This window comes from Manis javanica, chromosome 9 (genome assembly GCF_040802235.1).
Source record: "Manis javanica isolate MJ-LG chromosome 9, MJ_LKY, whole genome shotgun sequence".
Taxonomy (NCBI): domain Eukaryota; kingdom Metazoa; phylum Chordata; class Mammalia; order Pholidota; family Manidae; genus Manis; species Manis javanica.
The window spans coordinates 76758751-76779441 of record NC_133164.1 but is presented as its reverse complement, the minus strand read 5'-3'; the positions used below and the strand labels follow the sequence as shown (position 1 = coordinate 76779441).

Sequence of the window (20691 nt, the reverse complement as noted above, 5' to 3'; positions counted from 1 at the left end):
AGAGAGAGGGTAACACTTGCATTTTTGATGGCCAGGCTGAGTCACTTACCAGCCAGCCCTGATGCTCCTACTCCCACTGGGCTTCTGGTTACATGTGATAATATGAAATAACAGATTTCTATATTGTGTAAGGCAGTTTGAGTGCAGGTTAAGAGCATCTTAATGAATACATTTATTTTTCCAAAAATTATTACAATTTTGGGTTTTATTTTATTCATTTCCTTAACTTTTTTTTTTTTCTGAGCTCCTGTGTGAATAGCACTATACCAAACATTGTGGGAAATGAGAAATTTAATTCTCAGCCTATGTCCTCAAGATGCTTAAATTAGACACGTATTTTCCTGTAACAAAAGAATCATGGAGGAAGCCACAAGTGGACAGGAAGACCCTTCAGGGAAGGGCCCACGTGAGACAAGGCAGTGAGGCAGGGCCATAGGGTAGAGTTTCCAGGGAACAATGAACAGGTCAGTTTGGTGAGACTTCATGTAAGAAAGACAAGGCCAGAATCCAGGAGATCTTGAGTAAGCGTGGAACTAGTCCAAGGAGTTTAAATTGTTTTTTAAAGAGGAATCAAAACTCATTGAAAAGTTTGAGCAATGGTATACTGTAACAGGGTGAAAATGGTATTTTAGGGAGAGTAAATGGACAGACATGTGGAACCAAGACACCGAGCTTGGCGAGAGAAGGGCCAGTTTGGAGGGTCTATGCCTACACCCCCCAATTCCCTAGCAAGTGACGAAGGTCTACAGGACACCCCGCGGACCACTGGCTCCATCTGCCTCAATGCCAGTGTGTTTTCAGTGAGACTCCCAAGTTATCAGTAAGATCAAAGCCAGATAAAAGGATGTGAGGATTTATATCCTGTGATGCAGGAGATGTCTTTTTATTTTATTTCATTTTCTCCCCTTCAAGGGCGTGGAGTTGAGTTCACCACACTTGTCAGCTCATGACAACTGAAAGGTTGCAGAGAGGTTCTGAGTTCAATATTTACAGGGAACCATCCCATAATCCAGATGGTTATCCTAGTTGTCTCTTTATCACCATTATCTTTTCTGTTTCTTATTATCCAAATTCTTAAACATTTAAGAAATTCCACAAGGATTTAGGCTGCTGGCTTTGCTAGGTGAGGAAAATAAATCTCTGGCCTGAGTCAGAAAAAGTCTGCTTTTTTCCAGATCTTCAAAATTTCAAAGCCTAAGTATCCAACAGTCCCCTAGTACTGTGACTTCCCCTCACTGTTCAGACATGGGCGTCACGCCCTCTGCTCGCCCGAGACGGCTCCCAGACCTCTTGGTTCTTCCAGTTGTCAGCACCAGGAGGATCCTTCCCTTACACCCGATGCTGTGCTACTGGCACTCACCCTCCCCTTGAACTGCTTCCCTTGATCATTATGAAATGTTCCTGTTGTTCTAACTCTCTGATGACTTGTCTCTTAAATGTTGGAGTTCTTTAGAATTCTGGTCTTAGTCTTTTTCTCCTCTGAAGCTTCACCTGAGCTGGGTAATTATCCACATGCTGGTGACTCCCACTTCTTTCTCTCAAGGCTGACCTCTCCCTGGAGACCTGACCTCCGCCCCTACCCTATCCCTAGGGGAAGACTTTCAGTCGCCATCTGAAAATGAAGTCGTCTCTTCCCCAAGTCTCCTCTCCTGCCATATTTTCTACCCTGGCTACTGGTGCTTATCACTAAGTCAGCAGATCCATCATGAAGTTCATCTGTGAGAGACACTGCAGAAAACGTTTCCACCTATAACTTGTGTCACTGTTGATTGGCAGGTGGGCAACAGAGCTGTTCAAAGTAAAGCACTGAAGGTCAGTCTTTTCTTATACATGAGAATGAGTTTTCCTGAAACAGCATGTCTCCTTAGCTTGAGAGCTTCTGGAGTGACATAAAAAGGGGTGGAGTTAAGGCCACTTTGTCAGCAGGCTATGGAGCACTTTGCTTCTCTGAGTGACCTCTGTTCTAGATATCAAGGAAGAGGAAAGTTTGGGAACCAGTCACATTTTGGCCTATCCCTGGGAGTTTATCAGGCTTGGAATAGCGCATTGAGAAGATGGAAATGGTGGGGTTTCAGGAAAGTCTCTGTTCCTGTGGCCTCATTGCTGGGTTCCAATGCAGCCATGGCTTCTGGTAGCACTGAATTACATAGGCTGCCCCAAGCCTTGGTGCCTTTGTACAAACTGGGTCTCTGCTGGAAGTGCTCATTCGTTCATTCATCAAACATAAATGAAGAAATGACCCAGCAATCCCAGTCCTAGGTATATACCTGAAAGGACTGAAAGCAGGGACTCGAACAGATATTTACACACCCATGTTCACAGCTGCATTATTCACAGCAGCCCAAAGATAGAGGCAACCCAGTTACCCATCAATAGATGAATGGATGTAGGATATATATACAATGGGATACTATTTAGCTTTAAAGAAGAATGAAAATCTAACACATGGACAACATGGAGGAACCTTGAAAACATTATGTTGAGTGAAATAAGGCAGACATAAAAGGAAAAATATTGTATGATTCCACTTATACAAAATATCTAGAACAGACAAATTCACGGAGACTGGAAGGAGAGTAGAGGTTACCAGGGGCTGCAGGGAAGGGAGAGTGGGAAGTTATTGCTCAGCAGGTTCAGGGTTTCTATTTGGGATGATGAAAAATTTCAGAAACAGCTGGTGGTGATGGTTGCACAACACTGAGACTGTAATTAATGCCAATGAGTAGCACACTCAAACAGGGTTAAGATGACAAATTTTATGTTACATATATTTCAGCACAATAAAAAATATATAAATGGGGGTAACATTTACTATGATGGTTCTCTGTGTGTTTGCAAAAATATGACTGGCGCTCTAGGGCAGGAGCCACGCCTGACTGAGCTCTGGGTCCTGGGAGCCCAGCACGGAGGAAGGACTCTGAGGAGGAGCTGGGGGCTGGGCCCTGAAAAGCTCAGGGATGAGGCAGTGTATGTAATTACACAAGAGGGACCTTTTATTATTCTGAAACTCAGGTATGCTGTTGATTGGCCCTGTTTTGCTCTTTAATGTGGGATATTGTCACCTTCCGGATGGCAGGAGGGGAGAGAAGGGGTGGCCATGGGGTGGGTAAAGAGTTTTCTGGTGACAAGCCTGGGTGCAGGGCATTGTTTGTGGGCGGCGCCCGTGGGAGCTGGACCTGCAAAATGAAGTGCAGGTGGAGTGGAGAGGCCTTGATTCCAGCTCAGAGCTCTGAGGTGGAGAGGCTGAAGGGTCCAGGGCAGGGGAGTGCCACAGGATAGTGTGGACGGAGGGAGATGGCCTCCCTGGACCTGATGCTCCTTCCTGTGCGGACTGGACTCTTCCAGACAGCCTCCAGGGGGCAGCGCTGGCCTGGTGGCTTCAGCACAAGGCCAGGTGCTGCGCATCCACAGGTTGTAATTGTAATTGCATTCATCAAAACCGTGTTTTCCCTGGGAGAAGGAAGCGCAGCTCTTCTTCTCTTCCATTTTTCCCTGAAAGAAAGAAAACAAAATAAAAACTTACTCCTCCCAATTTCCTTCAAAGCGCTGTGGCATCGTTAGATCTGGGTACTTGAAAGCTAAAACTGATCATAATTTCCTATGGACATAATGTGCGTTTGAAATTCTTTTCCACATCAAATTAAGTCTGTCTTGGACTGATTTCCTGGAAGTGTTTTTCATTAGAATGAGAGAACAGAGAATCAGCACAGAAGGGGAAACAGAAACCGGATCATTGAGTGCATCCTTCAAGTCATTGCCCAGTGATTGCTTCTGAGGGACTTGCTGGGCTTCTCTGAAACCATCCCTTCTCTGGGCTTGTCCCCAAGAAAGAGGCACTGGGTCTGGTGCGCCACCAGATACTTCAGTGATCAGATCTCTTTTTATTATTGAAAGCGTAAAGAAGAAAGAAATTGGATTCAACTAGCCAACCAACCAACCAACTGACCAACTAACCAACTAACCAGGTTCACTGTGCACCTACTGGCTGCCCATGCTTCTCTGTGCCAGGAATATAATGGTTAATCAGACAAAGTCTTTGAAAGAGTAAAGGAGCCCAGGGACCAAGACAAAAGTCCAGAAGTATTTGATGACTTTTTTCTGGTTAAATATATCCTTTTCTGTGTAACATACATGTGTATACTTTGCCTTACCTACAGAGGGTTCCAGAATGATGGAGGAAATCCTTCAGCAATTCTTTTCTCCTCCTCCTCTCTGAAACATGACTTGTTTACTGCAGGTTGATAACAGCCTTGAGAGTGTCTTTAATCCTCAGCCAGCTTCTTTAAATATAATACATCAATAGCAGGTAATTATTCACTTTGAACTCTTTGCTCCTTTCCCGCATACCCTGCAGGGTGAGGCTTGGAACTTTAAAGCACTGTAACAGATTCTTCCTCTCAAAGTGTCAAAACTCATAAGGCATATGTCAAGGAATTCGTTTGCTTACTTTAATCTGTCTCCCCTCCTCCCTCCTTTTTACTTCTAACTCCTGCCATGAGCTTTGTGGATCACTGCTTTGAGGGTTAGTTTTCAGCCTTGTGGGTTTTCTTGAAGCTGGCACCACCATGGACCCTGAAGAATGTGCCCCCACGTGCCCAACCTTTTTGCCCTTAAGAGTCGCATGCAGTAGAGCTTGCTGCTCCTGACCTACCACCTTATTCCTGTTTTGAATGTGCCCAGGAAAATCCTGTCAAATCCAAAGCTTCCTTTTGCCCCAGACTGATCTTTGATCTGAGAGACCTGGACACAACCCGACCTGAGCAGCTCTCTCTCTCTGTAGACACTGGTGCTCTGGAGCTCCTTTGCAAGCATCTTGAGGCAACATGATTTATTTGTTCTGTTGGCTGGGGGTGGTGGTGGATGGCCTGCCTGTTTAGCTCTTGCAGGTCCCTGGACCAGCCCTGTTTTGAAGACAGCTTGGTCACCAGGGAGCTCTCCTGTGTGCCTGAGCACTGCCTACAGGCTGTGGATTGACCTCCTCCATGGAAGCCACATGAATGGCTTCCCAGGTTTCCTTTTCTAACAAGTTGGAATAGCCCAATGACTGCTCTAACCTTACTGATACATTGTTGCATTCAGTGGTGCTAAGTTGGCTCTCTGCTCAAATGAAATCTTTATCACCTACCCAAGGCTCTCTGTGTATGAAGGGGTTTTCCTGACAGCAGCTGAAGTGGTTGGTTTACTAATTAATACAAATGATGCTCACTCTGAAAGCAAAGGCGCAGGTATGCAAAACAGTCAAAGAGTGCATGTTTTTTCCGTGTTTATTTCCTACCTTAGGCTCTCCAAGGGAATGGAATCAAGAGTGAACTAGGAACTCGTTTTAAGCTGAAGAAGTTAGCCAGAGTTAACTAAAGGCAAACACTGAAGGTTGGCATTGGAAATGTTACCCATGTTTCTATACCCAAATAATTGAATTGGATAATTGAATTCTGTGATGTTACTCAGATGATTTCCTTACTTGCTAATGCTAGAAATTCACTTTGAATGTAGACATAACACATCTAACAGGATGTTGTGGAGTCTCACTGGGGAATAATGACTAACAAAGTGGAAACTTTTGCTCTGAAGTCTGAGTTCATCCTTGACCTTGCTAGTGACCTTTGGCCTATTGCCTCCTCTTTTAATATCTGTTTCCCCATGATTATTATACATATCAAAGGGGCGTTTACATGTCACTAAGAACTATACGGTAAGTAGTATGTTTATGCTGAAGGGCACTGAAGAATTCAGACTGTCTATATAGAATGTCAAAATGTCCTTATTTTAATCAGTGTGGTTAAAAAGAACACAGTGTTTGGATATCATGAAGATCAATGAATTAGTGGGCTGACTACATTTTTCCTTTACCCAACAGTTATTTTGGCAACATATGCTAGAGCTTGAGTGCTTCATGTGCATAAGGAACAATGGTGTGAAAATCAAGGGTGACATTTGCTAGGAACCTTGGGGGAGGGGGTCTTCTGTTTGCCCATGAATGAGCTCAGCAGGGAGGGTGCCCTGAGCTCTGTAAGGAAAAGAGTCAGATTTAAAGATCCTGTGTCTTTGAAACTTCAGTGAGCAGAGGGACATCTGGTAGAGGAGATAGCCATAGTTTCCTGTTCACTGCTTTGTTGTTCTTCCCCCCATTCTGATTACAGGTTAGGCTTCCCCGGGGCTGTCTTGGCCAACCAAGGGGCTGGAAGAGCGAGAGTTGCAGGATGGGGTAGTTGATCACTTTAATTACAGGCCAAGGGTCTTCGGGGTATTTGTTTCCTAGGGATAATTTTCTGCAGCTTTGTTACCATCTTATGGGACTGTGGATTCTTGTCATCACCACACCGGGTTCCCACAACTGGTGCTTTTTCTAGAACTGTCAGAAATGTGGAATTCATCAGGGTGAATTCCAAAACAAGTATGAAGAGTAGCCATAAATATTGACAGTTTAGTGTCAAAATGAATTCTTTATCTCATGTTTGAGAAATCTGACCACAGGGTATTAAATAGATAGCTTAACAGATTTTTAATTATTAGAGATAATTTGTTAATGGAAAAATAATTTTAAATAAGCAGAAGAGGGCAGGTTTTTCTCAATTAAAAGTTGAATCAAAGGGATTATGAATTGCTTAGAAATAAAAATTTTAATGAATCTAACTAGAAATAAATAAGCATATATATTAAAAAGAATCCCCTGCTCTACATTGTGAGTACATATAAAAGGCAAAAAGAACAGGTGCCTGCCTGCTTCATTGATATAAAGGAATTTTAGCAAATCACAGGCACACCTGACACTGTAAACACAGGACTGACTAACATCCTAAACAGTTCTCGGGCTCAGACCGTAGAATGCCCTGGGCAGGCCACAATATTGTTTCCAATGCTGGGGGCCACATGGCTAGAGGGATGTTATGAACTCTAGAGCAACAAGTTGGGACAAGATGGTGGGCCTTGAAACCATCTCAAATAAAGAATAGCTTAATGTAATTTATTTCAGAGAAGATTGAGGGATATGAGACATTTGCCTTCCAACAGTTTAAAGACTCTTTTGTAGAGCAGGAAGCAGGCTTTTTTCATGGGAGAATGGCTCACATTTCAGAGAGAGAAAATCCCTTTCAATGTAAGAAATACGTCTAAGAATATAGTTTTCCAACTCTGGAGTGGACTGCCTCCTACATAGTGGCTCTTGTGCCCTGGATACTTACGTAAGTAGGAATGCTGAGAACTATTCATAGGTAGAGAGGGCATTTGGATTCAATGACTAAAAAAGCTCCTTTTGTTGAAGTTATGTATGGACCTGATTGCCCACTGCCTTCCCTTCTCCATTTGCTGGAAGGCCCGCATCAAACCTGCTTCCATTATTCATGGTATTATTATGAAGATTGGGTAGGTGTTAAAGGCTGAATTTTAAAAGAGAATAAAATCATGACTCTCATACAATTTCAAAATGACCATGTGTCAGATATTTTACTTAACTCACTAATTAATGAGGGATTCTCTAGATGTTACAACCAGCTCTAGTAGAGCACAGCTGGAGTCACAGAAGGGCGATGAAACGGATTTACAAATGGATGCAAAGCTGGCAATGCTGGTCAATATCCACAGGGTGATAATCAGTTGCATTCCACTGGATACCACCTGCATTTCTGTGGATAGGAATAAGTTTCATTACTTTCCATTTCCTACAAGCCAGCCTTTATCTCTACAGAGTTGTAAAACAGTCTAGTTAAAGCCAAACATCCCAGAGAGGTGTCTAGCATTCCACTGAAAAGATGCCCAGTAATCTTCTCTGCTCATTTCAAAATCTTTCACATTTTTTCCTACACAAGATAACATAGGAAAAGTTCTCCCTAGAGTGCCTGCCAAATGGAAAGTGCTCAATAAATATTATTTATTATTATCATTGCTGTTATTTTTGCCCAAGTCCTAGGCAGATGAACCACCTGGTGATTGACATGAGGAATTCTTTGACCAAGGTCTTGCCCACAGCTTTTTTTCTTTCCTTTGGAAATATACACACATCAGGCTACAATCTTTCATCTCTCACAAATCAATGCTTTTTATGTTAGGAAATATTTTTTCTAATGTGCATACAAAAGTTCTCCTTATCGTTGGTCCCTTCCAATTCTTGCACAGTTACCTATTGGAAGAAAATTTCTCTCTGACTCAAATTTGTAATTAAGGGTGAGAAAAATTCTAAAGATGTTCTTCTCTGAAGGAAAGAACAGACTGTAACATTAACTAAAGTTACAAGTGATAATGTTGAGGTTGAGTCACCTCAGCAAAATGGAACCAAGTGTCCATTATTTTGAGTTGCTGAATACCCAAACATTGACACAGGAATAATGTAAGTTGGAAAATTTCCATACCTATGTCTTTAACTTGCCTTTATACATCTCCCTATCTACCCATTAGCTGTATCATCTATCTATCCATTTATCTAACTATATCACCTATTTATCTAATCTACTCTATCATATATACCCATGTGAGTACTTAACCTGCCTAAGTGCACAGATATGACTTGCTATCCCACCTTACTCCTGTGGTCTGTGGTTCTGAACCACTTTTGTATCTTGAGGCACTGTGGTTCACAGGTGACTTGTGCCCAACTTTCCTCAGAAATCCACCCCTGGGTCAGGGGAGGTAGCAGTAGAGAGGCTAGAGGGAGCTAGAGCCGGAGGAGAGTAAGAGCACCAGAGAGCCGTGGGGCTGCTACTGGGGGATTGCTATCAAGACATTCAGACCATGTTTCCATAACATCACGTTATCCAGAAAGAAACTACTGTTGACCAAGTGGGAATATCCCAATACTAACGGAAATAAAATGCGTGTCTATGGAATGAAACAAAACAGTGCTGATCTACACATGTGCCTGGGCAGCTGCAGACCCAGCCAGGTGTCCTGAGGCAGGGTGGACGGTTGTCTTGCTCAAGTGCTTGTAGCTCACACCTTCCATTTGCCATACTGATGAAAGACTCAGCTTTTCATTGTTGTAAAACAATAGAATTGAGAATTACATTTTGTGATTTTTGTAATGATCTTAGGTGCTTTCCATAATTCTACCCCATTCCTGACAATTATGCATGTTTTCCTCCTGTCTGGGAGGTTGGAAGAAGACACCTTCCTGCTTTCCTCAGGTGCCACCTGTCCCCAGGTTTATGGCCCGTCTCATTGTTTATATAGGCAGAGCCAGAGTCCCTCCCCTGGTCACGTCAGGGATATATTGGGAAGATCCCAGAAATATCTGTAGGAATCTGTAGGAATAATATGTAATCATGTCTTTTTATGTGTAAAATGAAAGATGATTAAGCTCTTAATAACCAACTTTTGGGTTGGAAATTAGGTGTCTCTTGAGACTATTTTAATAATGCTTTATACATTGAAAATTTTCACTAAATATTTTCAATCAAAAACTTGCACAAAAAACTTTCTGGGTCCATGTCTAAACATAAACTTCATTGCTGCACATGTGTCAAGTAAAGATCTGTTTATGGAAGAGTCTATGTTAGTGTATTTTCAGTAAGTGAGTGTGTGTGTGTTTGGCTGGAGCTTTATTTTATACCACCCCTTACTCTGCTCAATGGCACATGAAAAATCACAGGATTAATTTCTGGGTATGGAGGAGGGCCAACTCAAAGGCCACTCAACCTATAAATCAGGGAATTGGAGGGCTTTATTAGATTTACCCAGCCCTCTCCCAGAGAGATGATGTTTTTGTGCATATGGGGTGGACACTGAGTGCCAAAAATACTTCCTGAATTGCTTTGGGACTTTGCCATCTCTCAAAGAATTCTAGACATCTATGTATTCTCTAGTGAACTGTGTTTATTTACTGTTCCATGGCAGTAAAATCTGTCTTTCAATACCTTTAATGGCCACGGCACCCTCTGCCTGTGAGCTCTTCGTATCACCCCGGCCGCAATCTACAAAGCTGAGCCCACAGGACCTGGTCCCATAACTGTTTCTGGGGCCAACACACGTTTTCTTTCTCATTGCTATTAACTCTGCAGTACCGAAGGGAGATTGGCTGGCGAAAGTGTCCTGGGTCCTTCAGGTTTTCCTCAGGTTTCATGACATTCATGTAATCTGAGCTCCCTAAACTGACAGCTTTCATGGTTGGGGTCAAATGACTGCTTTATCATAACCTGTCAGCTAGACAATCAGTTCAGTGTGTGTGTGTTTACACAGCACTATAACTGGTAGGGGGGTGCTTGGAAAGGTCCTAGAGGATGCCTCTATGTGGATAGGCAGCCCAAATCTGCCTGCTACACTGTGTGGGCCCACTGGTTTTCCTGACCCCCGAGTCTGACACTGATGGTTCAGTTTACTTGCAGCAGGAAACCGACAGCCATGCTTATGTGAGCCACTGCCTCGTCTTGTTGGGAGCAGTCAGAGCTAGCACAGGGCATTGGGAGAAGGTGTCCATGACAAATAGGAGAGTTAGGGACCTTGCCTCGCAAGGCCTGGTGGCTGTGGAAGGGGGAGAGTTGTTTTGAAGTTTACACTGGCAGCTATTTTTTACCTCAAGGGCCATCGGCTGGGGAGGAATCAGAGTGGTACTTGTAAGGCCTCACATTCCTTTTATTTAAGCAGTGTGTGTATGCACATTTTTGGGGTAGCTATTTATAAGCACACTTATGTCTCAGTCACCAATGCTTATTAAAGACATAAATATTTCACCTCTCAGCAAAGATGAAAATAGTTTTCACAGATTTCCTGGCAGGCAACAACACAACTGAGCCAGCCTCTTTCATCTGCAGATTTCAGCCTCATAAAGCATTGATCTAGGGAACAGAGCCTGTTTCAATGTCACATCCAGAGGAGAATAAAGTGGGTTGAACAGGGCGAAGGGGTGTTTGCCTCCACCTGAGGATATTTTAAATGTTATGAGGCTTTGTTGAGTGATATTGAAATAGAGATCAGTGGTGGGATAAAAGAGATTTAACTCCCTAAGGTGTGAGGAGGCTTTATTGACCAGGGAAACATCTTTCTTGCCAGTTCCCTGATTACTCATCCTAATTAGGTGTCACACTGTGTGACAAAACTCCTCTTCTGGCTCTGGCCCCTGTAACAATATGGCTCCACACCAAGACCTCACATCAGTCTCTCCTGGTGTCAGAGAGGCCTTAGACCTGAGGGAGAAACCCGGCTGGACCTGAAGACAGAATGTTGTGATGAAAGCAAAGCTCTCCTGGGGGGACAAGGACAGGCAGGGAGCTGAGGAGGAAGATGCTATTGGCGGACTGGTAAGGAAGACGGTTCTTCAGCCAGCTGGGGCTTCACAAAAAGTGCAGACAAGAGGAGGGCATTTCAGGGAGCAAGGTGATAACCGCTCCCTTTTCTTGACTAGGTCTCAGCCGCTGTGCTAGCATGTTCTCTGTTTCCTCACTGAATACCCTCCAGGACCCAGGCAGCAGCCCCCACTTCCCTTTGCTGCCTGCCTGTGGCTGGGCGGGCTTAGACTCTTTAGCAACCTGCTTCCCGAGCAGGTGCAGGTGGCAGAGCTCTGGTCTGCCGAGCCCGCTCTAGCTTACAGTCCCGCTGTGATGGGGCTCTCTGTCTGCCCTGCATGGCGAGGCTGGTCCTGTATCAGCTCTCTGGATCACCCCAAACTGGAACTGACCTCCCTCTTCCCAAGTATTGCTGACACAGGATGCTGTGGTAATGGGCTTTTACCACTGATTTGCTGATAATGTGACACTGCAACCTCTAATTAGACAGAAGATTCCCTGTTCTTAAAGCCACTGCTGATCTACTTTTGCCAACCGTGGTCAAGCCACTCCTGTGGCTCAGCTCTCTCTCATTTTGCCATTTGCTACCTCCTTATCAGTGCTCCCCCTTCCCCAACCCAATTCCTTCCTTTTGCTAAGGAAAGCCATCCAGCTCTCATGAAACCCAGCCCAAAAACCAGAGCCAGCAGACGCAAAACTGAAGACCCTACATTCTTTCTGCTCCACCAGGTGTCTGGGGCTGCTGGCCTCCTGCCTCCCCATCAGGTTGGCGTCCTGGATCGACAAGTTTTCTTGTGTGTCAAAGACAGCTTCCACACCAGATGCCCGGGGATGGGGAGGGAGGGGCACTCAGCAGGCTGCTGAGGACACAAACAGCTCAGACCCTTAGTCTCCAACCTGGAGAACAGCCAATTGGGTTGCAGGGAACCATATTCTCCTCCGATCATCTGCCTGCCAGGCCTGGCCAAAGATCCAAAACAAATTCACAGGTAAATTCATACCACAGTGATCTGAGGTCATTTACTTGCCTGTTCGGAATGCTAGGAAGTAGTGTAACATCTAGTACCATCCTTTGCCAGGCCAGCAGGTACAGTTATTACTGTTATTTTTCCTAACCCACACCTATTTACAAGGCAATCAAATTAATGCTTCATTTACTAGAGAATGTGATTTTGCAGGACAAACAGGGTAGGGTCACCCAAGCCTTTTGCCTCTGCCCACTGGCTGCACTTTACCTCAGCCTTGGTCTGATTTGCTGCCCCAGGGTGCCACCTTGGCCTGGGTGTTAGCAACAAAGAAAGTGGCTCATCAGGAATGCAAAGTGAACAGGTGGGGCTGGGAAGTGTCCAAGAGTGGAATTTCTGAATGTCCAGTGTTCTGGGATGAAAGGCTGATCCCAGCTAGACTGATGGTCACAGAGATTCTGAGAAAGACACAAACTTTCAGAGATTCTTCCTCTTGCAGGATATATTAGACTTACTGCAAACAAACTTTTGTTCCAATTGAAGAATCACATCACCATGCAGAAACGTGCATGGCTATTAAGTGCACAGGCCAGTGACCCCACAAAATGAACCTATCCATGCAACCAGCTCCCAGATCAAGAAGCAGAACATTCCAGAAGCCTCCAGTGTGCCATTCAAGTCATTACTGGCTTCCCCCAAGGGGGTCACTATCCTGATTCTATCACCGTGGATTCATTTTCTCTGTTTTAAACTTTATGTAAGTGGAAACATACAGTGTGTGCTCTTGTATGTCTGGCTTCCTTCTCTCAGCACCATGCTTGTGTGATTAATTCACGCTGCTGAGATTCATCAAGGTTGTTACGTGGTGTAGAAGTTCATCCATTTTCATTTCCTTTCATTTCTAAATAGAATTCCATTGTGTGGATGTACCATAGACACTGTATTTATCCATTCTATAATTAATGGGCATTTTGATTGCTTCCTACTTTGGAGTACTGTGAATGAAGTTGCTTTGAACAGGTCTGTAGTAGACATATACACATACTTCTGTCCCAGGAGAGCAATTGTTTGGTCATAGGGTATATGGATGTTCAATTTTGGTGCATATTGTCACACAGATTTCAAATAGTTTGTACTACTATGTACACTCACTTGGTGGGGTAGGAGAGCTCTATTTACTCCACATCCTAGTTAACACTTGGTATTGTCTGTCCTTCAGTTTTAGCCATTAAGTGGGATATTTACTGTATTCCATTATGGTTTACTTTGCATTTCCTTGATGTCTAATAAAATTGAACATCTTTTTATATGCCTATTGACAATTTGGATATCCTTTTTTTGTAAAGTTCCTGTTTGAGATTTTGTCCTCTTAAAAAAATAATGTACTATCTTCCTTTTTCTTACTTACTTATAGGAGATTTTTATATTCTGAATTTGACAATCCTTTATCAGATAAATGTATGAAAAATAGCTTCTCCCACTCTATGGCTTGACTTCCTCCTTACTGAAACATTGGTAAAATTATTATTTACTGTTAAAAAATCATGACAAAATTCATGATTTCTAGGAATGCTCCTTGCCTTCAGATTAGAACAGCTACACTACTTTCCTTTAGTTATTGTTTGTATGCTGCCTTTTTCCCATCCTTTCAATCTTTCTTTACTCCTCTAAGGTGTGGTTCTTGTCAACATCAGTTTGGGATTTTTTTTCCAATACTAGTCTGATAATCTTTGTCTTTTAGTGCATTTACATTTAGTGTAATTACTGATCTATTTGGGTTAAAGTGTACTCTTTCGCTATTTGTTTTCTAATTGTCCTCCTATCTATGTTCCTAGGTTAATGATTTTTTTTATTAATCTCTCTCCTATTAGTTTGTTACATATTGTTTAACTGTTTTTTAATGTTTGTTGTAGAAATTATAATATCCTCCCTCACTCACTAAAGTCTAATATAAATTAGTTCTTTTATCACTTTCTGAATTAAGGGAGCTTAGAATACTTTTACTCCATGGTTGTATAGGTCTCAGCCTATGGATAGTGATGCTCTTGGCTAGGGATGCCAAGGGGCATTCACCTGGGCCCATGCTATTTGTGGAGAGCCCCCACAGACATTTCCCTGATCAGAGCCAATGTTGTATCTGGACCAGGCCTTGTGCTTCTTATTACGAATGCAAGTTGCACATAAGCATAAAGCCACCAGAGAACTTAGAGAAAAAAGATTCATAACACATAAGTCCTGGAGGGTACACAGCAGGCTGCTGAGGGCCACACAGGTGACTGGCAGAGACACAGAAGGAGGGAACTGGAACCTGTGGCTCTGCCTTTACTGGGTCTGAGGTGGGGTTTCATGACTTCACTCCTTATTGGTGCATTGACAGCCTAAGAGTATGAATTAGGGTGTGGGGTCACTCAAGTGGCCAGTTATCTATCTAGGTCACCCAGGGCTTTCTACAAGGGCAACTTCATGGGTAGGACAGCCTGGTTCCTTCCGCAGTTGGTTTGCTAGTAGTTGTCATAGAGCGACAGTGAGTCTACTCCAGGTGGATGTCTGAAATGGACGCCTCAGCTTCATGTGGAAAGTTTAATGTCAGGCACTTATACTAACGATAGACATTTCCATTACATCTGTTTACCCACCTCCCTCTCTTTGTGTTATTGTTGTGTTTTAATTTTAAGCATATTTAAAACTCTTCAGGCAGACTCATTGTATTATAGAGTTACTATTCATTCCTGTTTACCCACATATTCATTGCTCTTTGGGCTTCCTGCATCTCTGGGGTCCTACCTGGGACAATTTCTTTCTGCCTGATTTACTTTTGTTTTTGAGAGGCTGCTGAGCATCTTGATACAGTCAGGGATTGAGGTGAATTTGGGGCCATGCTGGGCTTCAGTCCTTGTGCAGGCTGGTCCCTTGCCAGATGCTTCTTGCTCCTGAGGGTGTAGCCTTTCAGCATTTGAATGGAGAACCTGGGTTACTTCCTGGGTCCTCTTCTCTTTGCAGAAGCTGAACTCTTAAGTCCCATGCTCCTGCCTCCACACACACAGCACCATAAGTTTGCAAAAAAGCTTGGTTCAGCTTCTCAGCCACTACTTTCGATTTTGGAATTGGTATCTGCCCTGTGAGGAAAAGTGGTCCCCAAATTCAGGGCTCCTCTCCGGTGGCTCCCTTCTTCTTCTGTATATACAAATTCTCATGGTTTTCAGCATCCTTCACACAGGTTTGTAATGTAAACATGATTTCCCCAGATCACATAGCTGGTTCAGGGCTAAGCCTAGGCTCGAGCTCTGGGACCCCCAACTCTCAATCCCAAAGTCTTTCCTGAGGCCGTGATTTGTGCATCACTTCTGATGCTGTCTTTGTAGGGTTGGAGGGAGGAGGGAGTGGGTAAGGGATGGAAACTAGCCATGGAGGCAGCAGGAGAGGGAACGGGCAGGGAGGAGGGCCCTTGGTAGCTCTGTGCTGTGTCACCTGATCCCTTTCTGGAGTCACAACCACAAGATGAGAAATACTGCTCCGGGGAGTGCCTGCCTGGCCAGCCGGCACCAGAACCTTCCTCAGATGGCCCAGCTTTTCAGTGCTGGTTGAACAAAAAGCCATCATAGACCAATGTGACATTCTCACGTCAGCTTCCTACTAAGAAGTGTGCTGACCATGGGAATCTCTGATTATAGGACAGGCCCTCTTACTATACAAACATCAAATCAGTATTTTCACTTGGAATCCCAAATTTCCCCAACCAGCAAGATCCCATTCTGTGGATGCTTTTTTTCTCAGGCTAAGGATCTGGGCCACCGCGGGGAACAAATACTCTGGCTCCTGTTATGTGCATCACCTGTTGTTATCCAGGGCTACACACAGATACCCTTGGCTATGTCCCTGGACTTTTATTATTTGTCAGATGGACTTCTCTTGGGAGAAAGAAGGGAAAGGATGAATCTTCACTTCTGAGTGATGCCACCTTTCACTTCACTTTCTCTCCAACCCTATGGGTTTGCATGGATTCTCAGACTCACTTTGGATCCCCAGTACAAGCTTTTTGCTTCCACACTGCATCTTCCAAGAATCTCCTTTTGGAGACTCAGTTTGAATCCTTGCCCATGTCTTCCACATATTACTTCAATGAGAGAAGAGGATGGCCAGGTGCTGAAGTGCACATTCTGGCATCAGAGAGACCCAGTTCTACTCCAGTTGTGCCACTTAGTGGCTGTGTGAACATGAGCAACTCACCTACCCCCACCAGACTTAGTTTGTTCATCTGTCAAATGGGGATATGATAGGAATTTAGGATTATTGGAAGATCTAATGAGAAAATAAATAATTACAAAAGGCTTACTACAGTGTCTGGCAGAGTATACACTCAATAAATGGTAGCTGCTATTGGTGTGGTGGTGTTAGCTTTATCATGGGCTTGCTATCATAGATTTAAACTTAGGTACTACTGCAGCCATGGAAATAAATCTTTTCTCCTTCAGCTCTGCAAGAACATGTAAAAGTGTTTTAAGGCTCCTCTCCCCTTCTAGCCTACCCAGAACTGGTGAAAACATTAACCTGGGTTGCATTCAAGTCTCTTCCCCCAATACCACCACCAAGAGCCCATTAAGGTCCCTTACCTTGGAAACTTTCTTGGTAATTCCAGCAGGTAGGATCCTACTTCCTTCATGCTACAACACTTACTTTCCATCACAGGGAGCTGACAGTTTGTGAATAGCTCAGTGCACAAAAATACCATAAATGCATATCAGGCAGGTGGGAACCATGGATATATGGCTTCATGTTCCCCAACAGATTGTACTGTAGTATGCAGGCAGTGTGGGACTGTTTCAGAATAATACCGTATCTGTGGGAAAGAGGGGATAATGGTTTCTACTTCTCAGTGATGCTTTGAGGGTTTAACTATAGCTTACAGTGCTTGGCACACAGTAAGTGCCCAATAATAACTATAGTTAATAAGTATTGTTAATTAATTGCATTAACAAATTAATAGGGACAACTGAGATATTAGACATCTCCCTTCAAAGTCTGTAGACCAAATGCCAACTTCCCTTTCACAAGATCATACTCATCAGATGCCTAAGTGAGCATGTATTTAGCTGTGTGCCTTTCAAGAAGAACTCCACAGACCTGGGCTTGGTCTGTGGCCCTCACAGACATTAAGCAAGTGCAAATGAATTAGCAAAACACACATATGAAAAACACTGGCCAAGAGGATCCTCTCATGTTTAATATATTACAGATTCACTGAATTATAAAAATAAAGGTCTTGCAATGCTATTGTTTTTTGAAGCCTTTAAGAACTCCTATTTATTTTTTAACCGTAGGGTGAGGAGGTATGTTTTAAAACCATGTGCTGCTTTAAACATGATGGCAGCTTCTTACAGTTTTTCTGATCATTTTTGCTTAATCTTGAGACTATCTCAAGCATTTTCTTTTGTTTTTCCAACAAGATGGTCACCTAAAAGAGAAATTGTGATAGGTATAAATAGAATTGTCAAATGCATGTTAGATCATGTTTCTCAGAAATGGAATGTTCCAGTGGTTGGAACAGAGACCTGCCGGGAGGATGGATGGTGGATGACGGGCGGGAGTTGCAGCATGGAGTTGGGAGGGGATTCCTTTGGTAACTGCTTCCACCCTTTTCCAAGTGAGGGTCCTCTGGCAGCCTTGGCATGGTGACCTCAGTGTGGTCAAGCCCTTTCCTTCAGGGGACAAGCCACCGAAGAGGGGCTGGCATTGCAGAAATGTTCCAGGCTTGGAATACAGTGGTGGGGAGAGCCATCTGTTTCCAGGCACTAGTAAAGGTCACTAAGCCATTGGCTAGTTTAACTTAGACTAATCCTACCCCTTCCTCCTTCCTCCATGACCTGCCTATGCATCTTCCCATTTCCCACACAAATATATGAGTGCCACCAAGCTGACTAAATCAATCCCAGTTTTAGCTTCATTTAGACCTAGCTTGCAAGATACACTTGCTATTAAATCAGATAAAGAGATCTGCTCTGCTCCAGTGCTGTAGGTCTCAGGGGCCTCCTCTTTCTCTCTCTCTCCATGCTTCCTTACCATTTCCACTAGTCTCCGAATCACAAGGCCAGTGTGAGCAACACGAGGGCTGACGGACTAGGGGACAATAGGTAGAATCCTCCACGTTATGTTCATTCCCTGAATGCTGAAAAAGGGAATGATATTTGGGGAAATCCTTAAACTTCCTCTGGCCAAGCAGTGTTCTTGCCTTTGTGTCCTGGCAGTTGTTTCCTAGAGGTGGGTCCCAGCTTCTCCTTTGCATTCCTGTTTCAGGCCTACTTCATATCCTATGTGTACAATCTTGGGCAAATTTTGTTCCTTCTCTGTTCTACCAGTTCAACCCCATCTAATCCAATTAATCTAAAACCACATGCTATTGGCATTGGGAGCCAACCACTGGGGCCCTTTGGTCTATGACTTCAAGAGCTCATTAACTGTGCTAGTAATTTGTTATTATAAATTTAACACATGTTAACTTTAGGAAACCTGAAAGCTGGAGGAAAGCTCAAAAACTGGAAAGAAAAATCACCTTTAATCACACTCAGAGATTACACATAGATAATTTTACAATATACACATAGGTATATAATACATACCTATTTGGATTCTGATGCTTTCATTGCATGTTACTTACACATGGCCTTGCATGATTTCCTTTTGCTTTCTTCAGGAGAGTTCCGCCTGGACTAGAAGACAGAACACGTTCTTGGCCTCTCCGAGTCTCGGTTTCCCCATCCACAGAAGCTCTAGTGGACAGCAGCATTAGCTGTTCCCCGTGTGAATTTGTTGAAAGGCTGGTATGGAAGTAAACTGTTACCTGTAAGTAATTAGTGTCACTTTATCTCCACGTCACCTAAGACTGCATCCTCAATAAGCTTCTGATAAGAAAGACTGGGGTGATTATGTTTTCTGTCCTGGGTCTGCTGCCTGTGCACATAATCCTACACAAGAGACTCAGTCTCTCACAGCGTGGCTTGTTGGGAGAATCATCCGGGACTCTGCAGATAAAGCGTTAAGCACAGCAAAATGTGAAACGGCTCTCAAAAATGCAGCCCCACTTGCAGAGGGGCCTCAAAGCCTCTTCCAAGGAGTAGGCAGTTGAGAGGAGCCTTATCTGTGGGAGCCATCATCAGGAAAAGCTGTATGTTCTCCGCACTACAAAGGCGCTGCTTTCTTCTCTCAGCTCTGACTGGAGCTCTTGAGATTGAAGAAAATTGTTGGCCACAGTTCTAAAAACTACAGATAAAGGCTTTGGTTTGTTAATTAAATTTTTACTATCTGCATTTGATATCTCGGCCAAATTGTATCCACCGCAGGAACAAGAAGAAAGTCCCTCACTTCAAAGGGGCGCCCACTCGGTGACCTGTGATTACGGAATTTACTGCAGGGTGAAGCGTTGTCTGGGGTGCACCTGCCGCCCTACCGACCCCCATGGGGTAACGGGAAGACAGCCGCCGGTCCTGGCCGACTCCAAACAGCCCGACTCCGCGCACGCGCACAGGGGCCGAGCCGCACACCTGCTGCGCGCGGTGTCTGCCCCACCCACCCGCTGCAGGCCCCGCCCACCCCCGGAAGAGCCGGCCTCCGGGATGTCTTCAGTGAAAAACAGCTTCTTTAATGAAAAAGATGAAAGGCCGGAGCCATGCTGGGTGAGGTCACCTGCTGGCTGCTGGGGCTCCAGGCAGGGTGTCACCCTTTCCTGTGGGCTGACCAGACTCCTGCTGCTTGCCGGGCCATGCCACCCCTCTGGTTCTGTCGTTCCCTCTGGGGCACGGACATTATTAAAGGATATTTAGAGGTGCTTATTTAGGGCTGCATCCTTGAGATGAACACATTCGCCAGTCAGCACTGACTGATTATATTTTACATCAATATAATTGAAATCTGCAAACTGACTGTAGGTCTCCATCTCCACTGTCGCACATAAGCTTTGCCTTGGCCATAAGCAGGGCAGAGCCAGGTTTTGAGATACCTTAAGCAATTTTGTAGGACTTTTTGGTGGACTAATGCCAATGCAGGCTTTGGCTTTTTTAAACTAGATCTTCTTATTTTCTTTCACCTTTATTTTTAAAATTCAACGTTGGTAGTGTTGTTTTAAATACAAAAAAATCTCCCTTCAAACCATTTAGGAAAGATGCAAAAGTATAAACAAACTGGTCAAAAAGTACAAAATTCAATTTAAAAAGCAATTTGGGATCTATACAATTTTCATAGAATAGATAAGAATGGATTTTTTTTTTCTGTCAGATGAAAGACCTGGTTGTTTTGACTTGTTTTGATTGGGTCCATGACTGGACCCAATCATGACTATAGAGCTGGTCTGCATAAAGGGGGAATTCATGTCTAGAAAAGGAAGGTGAGGGGAAGGGAAGAAACACTTTCTAATGGCCATATGCTGCATTAAAGGATACAATATAACATGAGACAATGTCGTTTCACCAAGAAGTATCTTACTGGTGTCAACATGTTCTAATGTTCTTGTCATTTGAAATAAGAAC

General features: G+C 43.8%; 1 long non-coding RNA gene across 1 annotated transcript; it reads right to left on the bottom strand.

Annotated features, from left to right (window-relative positions):
- Positions 1-17378: 17378 nt before the first annotated feature.
- On the bottom strand, positions 17379-19728 carry LOC108407611 (uncharacterized). Its single transcript, XR_001855772.3, has 2 exons — positions 18790-19728; positions 17379-17627 (listed from the first exon to the last, which is right to left on the bottom strand). It is a non-coding gene; the product is annotated as an uncharacterized lncRNA (long non-coding RNA).
- Between the last annotated feature and the right edge of the window lie 963 nt (positions 19729-20691).